The following is an 8,639-nucleotide window of genomic DNA, read 5'->3' as shown; positions in this document are numbered from 1 at the left end:
AAAAAAAAAAAAAAAAAAAAAAAGGAGAAACAGATATTCCTTCTTCTAAATTGATAGCAAATAAGTTTATGACTTGAAATAAAATGTGATATGAAGTATATTTTAAAATATTTGAAATATAAAGACATTTACCAACTCTACAGGGAAATCAAACATAGCACCATAAGATATTTTACATCAATATTACCCAAGTCAGAAAAATTCTATAAATAATTTTATATGCAAATACTATCATTGAGCCTGAATCATTAATATTTAGTAACACAATGGGGAATAAAGCTCAACTTTTGGGCAGTTAAAAAAAAAAAGATATAGACATAGAGAATGGACTTGAGGACACAGGGATGGGGAAGGGTAAGCTGGGATGAAGTGAAAGAGTGGCACTGACATATATACACTACCAAATGTAAAATAGATAGCTAGTGGGAAGCAGCCGCATAGCACAGGGATATCAGCTTGGTGCTTTGTGACCACCTAGAGAGGTGGGATAGCGTGGGTGGGAGGGAGACGCAAGAGGGAGGGGATATGGGGATATATGTATATGTATAGCTGATTCACTTTGTTATACAGTAGAAACTAACACAACAATGTAAAGCAATTACACTCCAATAAAGATGTTTAAAAGAATGTTTGATGGTTGAAAGCAAAAATTATGATATTTTCTGATAGGGTTTTTTTCTGTATGTATATGTAATATAGAAGACAAACACACCATAAAGGGGGGAGAGTAAAGGGACTAATATAGTGGTGAGGTTTCTATGCTGAACTGGTAAAACTCCAATTGTAAATGCACTGTGAAAGTTAAATACTTATACTGTAATCCCTATAGCAACCATGCACATACACAAAAACTATAAAGAAAAAAAAAAGCCCACAATAGATAAAATGGATACTAGAAAAAAATTCAAATTACCCAAAAGAAGGCAGGGAAGGGGAAAGAGAGGGACAAAAAGAGAGGAAACAAGTAGTAAACAAATATTAAATGGTAGATCTAAGTCTGAACATATTCATTATTACATTAAATGTAGAAAGTTCAAATGTATCAATTAAAACAGAGCTTCTCAGAATGGATTTTTTAAATGGCCCAACTATATGCTGTCTACAAAAAAAGCTCATTTCAAATATAATGATATAGCTAGATTAAAAGTAAAAGTATAGAAAAAAGATATAATAGGCAAACACTACACAAAAGAAAGCCCAGTGGCTATATAAATATCAGACAAATTACTTTTTTTGAATTTTATTTATTTTTTTATACAGCAGGTTCTTATGAGTTATCCATTTTATACACATCAGTGTATACATATCAATCCCAATCTTCCAATTTATCCCACCCCACCCCCACTGACTTTCCCCCTTGGTGTCCATACGTTTGTTCTCTACATCTGTGTCTCTATTTCTGCCTTGCAAACTGGTTCTTCTGTACCAGTTTTCTAGATTCCACATATATGTGTTAATATACGATATTTGTTTTTCTCTTTCTGACTTACTTCATGCTGTATGACAGTCTCTAGGTCCATCCATATCTCAACAAATGACCCAATTTCATTCCTTTTTATGGCTGAGTAATATTCCATTGTATATATGTACCACATCTTCTTTATTCATTCCTCTGTCAATGGGCATTTAGGTTGGTTCCATGTCCTGGCTTTTGTAAATAGTGCTGCAATGAACATTGGGGTGCATGTGTCTTTTTGAATTATGGTTTTCTCTGGGTATGTGCACAGTAGTGGGATTGCTGGGTCATATGGTAATTCTATTTTTAGTTTTTTAAGGGAACCTCCATACTGTTCTCCATAGTGGCTGTATAAATTTACAATCCCACCAACAGTGCAAGACGGTTCCCATTTCTCCACACCCTCTCCAGCATTTGTTGTTTGTAGATTTTCTGATGATGCCCATTCTAACCAGTGTGAGGAAATACCTCTTTGTAGTTTTTTTTTTTTTTTTTCTTGCGTGATGCGGGCCTCTCACTGTCGTGGCCTCTCCCCCCCGCGGAGCACAGGCTCCGGACGCGCAGGCCCAGCGGCCATGGCCCACGGGCCCAGCCGCTCCGCGGCATGTGGGATCCTCCCGAAACGGGGCACGAACCCGCGTCTCCCGCACCGGCAGGCGGACTCCCAAGCACTGCGCCACCAGGGAAGCCCACCTCTTTGTAGTTTTGATTTGCATTTCTCTAATAAGTAGTGATGTTGACAAGCTTTTCATGTGCCTCTTGGCCATCTGTATGTCTTCTTTGGAGAAATGTCTATTTAGGGCTTTGGCCCATTTCTTGATTGGGTTGTTTGGTTTTTTGATATTGAGCTGCATGAGCTGTTTATATATTTTGGAGATTAATCGTTTGTCTGTTGCTTCATTTGCAAATATTTTCTCCCATTCTGAGGGTTGTCTTTTCATCTTGTTTATAGTTTCCTTTGCTGTGCAAAAGCTTTTAAGTTTCATTAGGTCCCATTTGTTTATTTTTGTTTTTATTTCCATTACTCTAGGAGGTGGGTCAAAAGGATCTTGCTGTGATTTATGTCAAAGAGTGTTCTCCCTATGTTTTCCTCTAAGAGTTTTATAGTATCTGGTCTTACATTTAGGTCTTTAATCCATTTTGAGTTTATTTTTGTGTATGGTGTTAAGGAGTGTTCTAATTTCATTCTTTTACATGTAGCTGTCCAGTTTTCCCAGCACCACTTATTCAAGAGACTGTCTTTTCTCCATCTTATATCCTTGCCTCCTTTGTCATAGATTAGTTGAACATAGATGTGTGGGGTTTACCTCTGGGCTTTCTATCTGGTTCCATTGATCTGTATTTCTGTTTTTGTGCCAGTACCATATTGTCTTGATTACTGTAGCTTTGTAGTATAGTCTGAAGTCAGGGAGTCTGATTCCTCCAGCTTTGTTTTTTTCCCTAAAGATTGCTTTGGTTATTCGGGGTCTTTTGTGTCTCCATACAAATTTTAAGATTTTTTGTTCTAGATCTGTAAAAAAATGCCAGTGGTAGTTTGATAGGGATTGCATTGAATCTGTAGATTGCTTTGAGTAGTATAGTCATTTTCAAATATTGATTCTTCCAATCCAAGAACATGGTATATCTCTCCATCTGTTTGTGTCATCTTTGATTTCTTTCATCAGTCTCATATAGTTTTCTCAGTACAGGTTTTTTACTTCCTGAGGTAGGTTTATTCCTAGGTATTTTATTCTTTTTGTTGCAATGGTGAATGGGATTGTTTCCTTAATTTTTCTTTCAGATTTTTCATCATTAGTGTATAGGAATGCAAGGGATTTCTGTGCATTAATTTTGTATCCTGCAACTTTACCAGATTAATTGATTAGCTCTAGTAGTTTTCTGGTAGCATCTTTAGGATTGTCTATGTATTGTATCATGTCATCTGCAAACAGTGATGTGTTACTTCTTCTTTTCAAATTTGTATTCCTTTTATTTCTTTTTCTCCTCTGACTGCCATGGCTAGGACTTCCAAAACTATGTTGAATAATAGTGGTGAGAGTGGACATCCTTGTCTTATTCCTGAACTTAGAGGAAATGCTTTCAGTTTTTCACCATTGAGAATGATGTTTGCAGTGGGTTTGTCGTATATGGCCTTTATTATGTTGAGGTAGGTTCCCTCTATGCCCACTTTCTGGAGAGTTTTTATCATAAATGGATGCCGAATTTTATCAAAAACTTTTTCTGCATCTATTGAGATGATCATATGGTTTTTATTCTTCAATTTGTTAATATGGTGTATCACATTGATTGATTTGCATATATTGAAGAATCTTGCATCCTTGGGATAAATCCCACTTGATCATCGTATATGATCCTTGTAATGTATTGTTGGATTCTGTTTGCTAGTATTTTGTTGAGGCTTTTTGCAACTATATTTATCAGTGATATTGGCCTATAATTTTCTTTTTTTGTAGTATCTTTGTCTGGTTTTGGTATCAGGATGATGGTGGCCTCGTAGAATGAGTTTGGGAGTGTTCGTTCCTCTGCAGTTTTTTGGAAGAGTTGAGAAGGATGGTGTTCACTCGTCTCTAAATGTTTGGTAGAATTCAACTGTGAAGCCATCTGGTCCTGGACTTTTGTTTGTTGGAAGATTTTTTATTACAGTTTCAATTTCATTACTTGTGATTGTTCTGTTCATATTTTCTATTTCTTCCTGGTTAAGTCTTGGAACATTACACCTTCCTATGATTTGTCCATTTCTTCCAGGTTGTCCCTTTTATTGGTATAGAGTTGCTTGTAGTAGTCTCTTATGATGCTTTGTATTTCTGCAGTGTCCATTGGAACTTATCATTTTTCATTTCTAGCTTTGTTGATTTGAGTCTTCTCCCTCTTTTTCTTGATAAGTCTGGCTAATGGTTTATCAATTTTGTTTATCTTCTCAAAGAATCAGCTTTTAGTTTTATTGATCTTTTTTATTGTTTTCTTTGTTTTTATTTCAATTATTACTGCTCTGATCTTTATGATTTCTTTTCTTCTACTAACTTTGGATTTTGTTTGTTCTTCTTTCTCTAGTTCCTTTAGGTGTAAGGTTAGATTGTTTATTTGAGATTTTTCTTGTTTCTTGAGGTGAGATTGAATTGCTATAAACTTCCCTCTTAGAACTGCTTTTGCTGCATCCCATAGGTTTTGTGTTTTTGTTTTTGTTTTTTTTTTTTGCAGTACACGGGCCTCTCACTGTTGTGGCCTCTCCCATTGCGGAGCACAGGCTCCGGACGCGCAGGCCCAGCGGCCATGGCTCATGGGCTCAGCCGCACCGCGGCATGTGGGATCTTCCCAGACTGGGGCATGAACCCGTGTCCCCTGCATTTGCAGGCGGACTCCCAACCACTGCGCCACCAGGGAAGCCCATCCCATAGGTGTTGGATCGTCATGTTTTCATTGTCATTTGTCTCTAAGTATGTTTTGATTTCCTCTTTTATTTCTTCAGTGATCTCCTGGTTATTTAGTAATGTATTGTTTAGCCTCCATGTGTTTGTGTTTTTCACGATTTTTCCCCCTGTAATTGACTTCTAATTTCATAGCATTATGGTCTGAAAAGATGCTTGATATGATTTCAATTTTCTTAAATTTTCCTAGGCTTGATTTGTGACCCAAGATGTGATCTGTCCTGGAGAATGTTCCGTGTGCACTTCAGAAGAAAGTGTAATCTACTGTTTTCGGATGGAATGTCCTATAAATATCAATTAAATCTATGTGGTCTATTGTGTCATTTAAAGCTTGTGTTTCCTTATTAATTTTCTGCCTGGATGATCTGTCCATTGGTGTAAGTGAGGTGTTAAACTCCCCCACTATGGTTGTGTTGCTGTCAATTTCCTCTTTTATAGCTGTTAGCGTTTGCCTTATGTATTGAGGTGCTCCTATGTTGGGTGCATATATATTTATAATTGTTATATCTTTTTCTTGGATTAATCCTTTGATCATTATGTAGTGCCCTTCCTTGTCTCTTGTAACCTTCTTTATTTTAAAGTCTATTTTATCTACTACTCCAGCTTTGTTTTGATTTCCATTTGCATGGAATATCTTTTTCCATCCCCACACTTTCAGTCTGTTTGTGTCCCTAGGTCTGAAGTGGGTCTCTTGTAGACAGCATATATATGGGTCTTGTTTTTGTATCCATTCAGTGACCCTGTGTCTTTTGGTTGGAGCATGTAATCCATTCCCATTTAAGGTAATTATCGATATGTATGTTCCTATTCCCATTTTCTTAATTGTTATGGGTTTGTTTTTGTAGGCCCTTTTCTTCTGTTGTGTTTCCCACTTAGAGAAGTTCCTTTAGCATTTGTTGTAGAGATGGTTTGGTGGTGCTGAATTCTCTTAGCTTTTGCTTGTCTGTAAAGCTTTTGATTTCTCTATTGAATCTGAATGAGATCCTTGCCGGGTAGAATAATCTTGGTTGTAGGTTCTTCCCTTTCATCACTTGGTTCTTCCCTTTCATCACTTTCAGTATATGGTGCCACTCCCTTCTGGCTTGTAGAGTTTCTGCTGAGAAATCAGCTGTTACCCTTATGGGAGTTCCCTTGTATGTTATTGGTCATTTTTCCCTTGTTGCTTTTAATAATTTTTGTCAATTTGATTACTATGTGTCTCACCTTGTTTCTCCTTGGGTTTATCCTGCATGGGACTCTCTGAGCTCTCTGGACTTGGGTGGGTACTTCCTTTCCCATGTTAGGGAAGTTTTTGCCTATAGTCTCTTCAAATATTCTCTCGGGTCCTTTCTCTCTCTCTTCTCCTTCTGAGACCCCTATAATGTGAATGTTGGTGTGTTTAATGTTGTCTCAGAGGTCTCGCTGGTTGTCTTTATTTATTTTCATTCTTTTTTCTTTATTCTGTTCCACAGCAGTGAATTCCACCCTTCTGTCTTCCAGGTCACTTATCTGTTCTTCTGCCTCAGGTGTTCTGCTATTGATTCCTTCTAGTGCATTTTTCATTTCAGTTTTTGTATTGTTCATCTCTGTTTGTTTGTTCTTTAATTCTTCTAGTTCTTTTTAAAACATTTCTTGCATCTTATTGATCTTTGCCTCCATTCTTTTTCCAATCGCCTGGATCATCTTCACTATCATTATTCTGAACTCTTTTTCTGGAAGGTTGCCTATCTCCACTTCATTTCATTGTTTTTCTGGGGTTTTATCTTGTTCCTTCATCTGGTACATAGTCCTCTGCCTTTTCATTTTGTCTGTCTTTCTGTGAATGTGGTTTTTGTTCAACAGGCTGCATAATTGTAGTTCTTCTTGCTTCTGCTGTCTGCCCTCTGGTGGATGAGGCTATCTAAGAGGCTTGTGCAAGCTTCCTGATGGGGGGGACTGGTGGTGGGTAGAGCTGGGTGTTGCTCTGGTGGGCAGAGCTCAGTAAAACTTTAATCCACTTGTCTGCTGATGGGTGGTGCTGTGTTCCCTCCCTATTGGTTGTTTGGCCTGAGGTGACCCAGCACAGGAGCTTACATGGCTCTTTGGTGGGGCTAATGGCGGATGCTGGGAGGATTCAAGCCAAAGAGTACTTCCCAGAACTTCTGCTGCCAGTGTCCTTGTCCCCACAGTGGACCACAGCCACCCCCTGCCTCTACAGGAGACCCTGCAACACTATCAGCTAGGTCTGGTTCAGTCTTCTACGGGGTCACTGCTCCTTCCCCTGGGTCCTGATGCACATGCTACTTTGTGTGTTCCCTCCAAGAGTGGAGTCCATGTTTCCCTGAGTCCTGTCGAAGTCCGGCAATCAAATCCCACTAGCCTTCAAAGTCTGATTCTCTGGGAATTCCTCCTCCCGTTGCTGGACCCCCAGGTTGGGAAGCCTGACATGGGGCTCAGAACCTTCACTCCAGTGGGTGGACTTCTGTTGGTATAATTGTTCTCCAGTTTGTGAGTCATCCACCCAGTGGTTATGGGATTTGATTTTATTGTGATTGTGCCCCTCCTACCAACTCATTGCAGCTTCTCCTTTGTCTTTGGATGTGGGATATCTTTTTTGGTGTGTTCCAGTGCCTTCCTGTCGATGATTGTTCAGCAGTTAGTTGTGATTCAGTGCTCTTTCAAGAGGGAGCGAGACAAGTTATTATTTGAAGAAATAATAACTAAGAACTACAAAGTCTCAGAAAAAAGAAAATTACCAGGGATTAAGGGGGTCAGTACATAATGATAAAGGGTAAATTCACCAAGAATATATAATAATCCTAAATGTGTATATATCTAACAGAAGAGTTTCAAAATACATGAAGCAAAACTGATAGAATTGAAAGGAAAAATGGGGGACTCCACAATTATAGTTGAAGTATCAGCACTCCTTTCTCAGTAATTGATAGAACTACTAGACAAAAATTAGTAAGCATATAGAAGAACTCAACCAAATGGACCTAACTGACATTTATAGACTACTCCATCTAACAACAGCAAAAAAATATTTTTTTCAAGTGTATATGGAAAAACTAATCAGGTATATATGGAAAGTATAATCAAGATAGGCCATATGCTGGGCTATAAAATTAGCCTTAACAAATTTAAAAGAGTTTAAATCATGCAAAGTATGTTTTCGGACCGTAATGGAATTAGACTAGAAATCAAAATCAGAAAGATAACAGGAAAATCTCCAAATATTTGGATAGTAAACAACATGTTTCTAAATAATCAAAAAGTCAAAGTATAAAAATTAATAAAAACAAACAACAGCAAAAAAATCAGAGTCTCAGGTGAAATTATAAAAAATTTTTACTGAACAAAAATAATACAACAAATCAAAAATTTTAGAATGCAATGCTTAGAAGGAAATTTATAGCATCAAATGCTTATATTAGAAAAGGAGAAAAATCTCAAATGAATAAACTAAGCTTTCACTTTAAGAAATCAGAAATGAACAAACTAAATCCAAGGCAAGTGGAAGGAAGGAAATAATAAAGGTAAGAGCAGGAATCAATGAAACTGAAAAAAAAAAAAAAAAAAAGGAAAAGAAAGCAGTTCTTTGAAAAGATGAGTAAAATCGATATACTTCTAGCAAGACCGACAAAGAAAAAAGTTACAAATTACCATTAGCAGTAATGAAAGTGATTATACACTCTGCACTCCGCGGCATGGGGGATCTTCGCGGACCAGGGCACGAGCCTGTGTCCCCTGCATCTGCAGGCGGACTCTCAACCACTAGCGCCACCAGGGAAGCCCGA

The sequence above is a fragment of the Lipotes vexillifer genome, unplaced genomic scaffold (genome assembly GCF_000442215.2).
Source record: "Lipotes vexillifer unplaced genomic scaffold, Lipotes_vexillifer_v1.1 scaffold75, whole genome shotgun sequence".
Taxonomy (NCBI): domain Eukaryota; kingdom Metazoa; phylum Chordata; class Mammalia; order Artiodactyla; family Lipotidae; genus Lipotes; species Lipotes vexillifer.
This window is presented reverse-complemented; position numbering follows the sequence as displayed.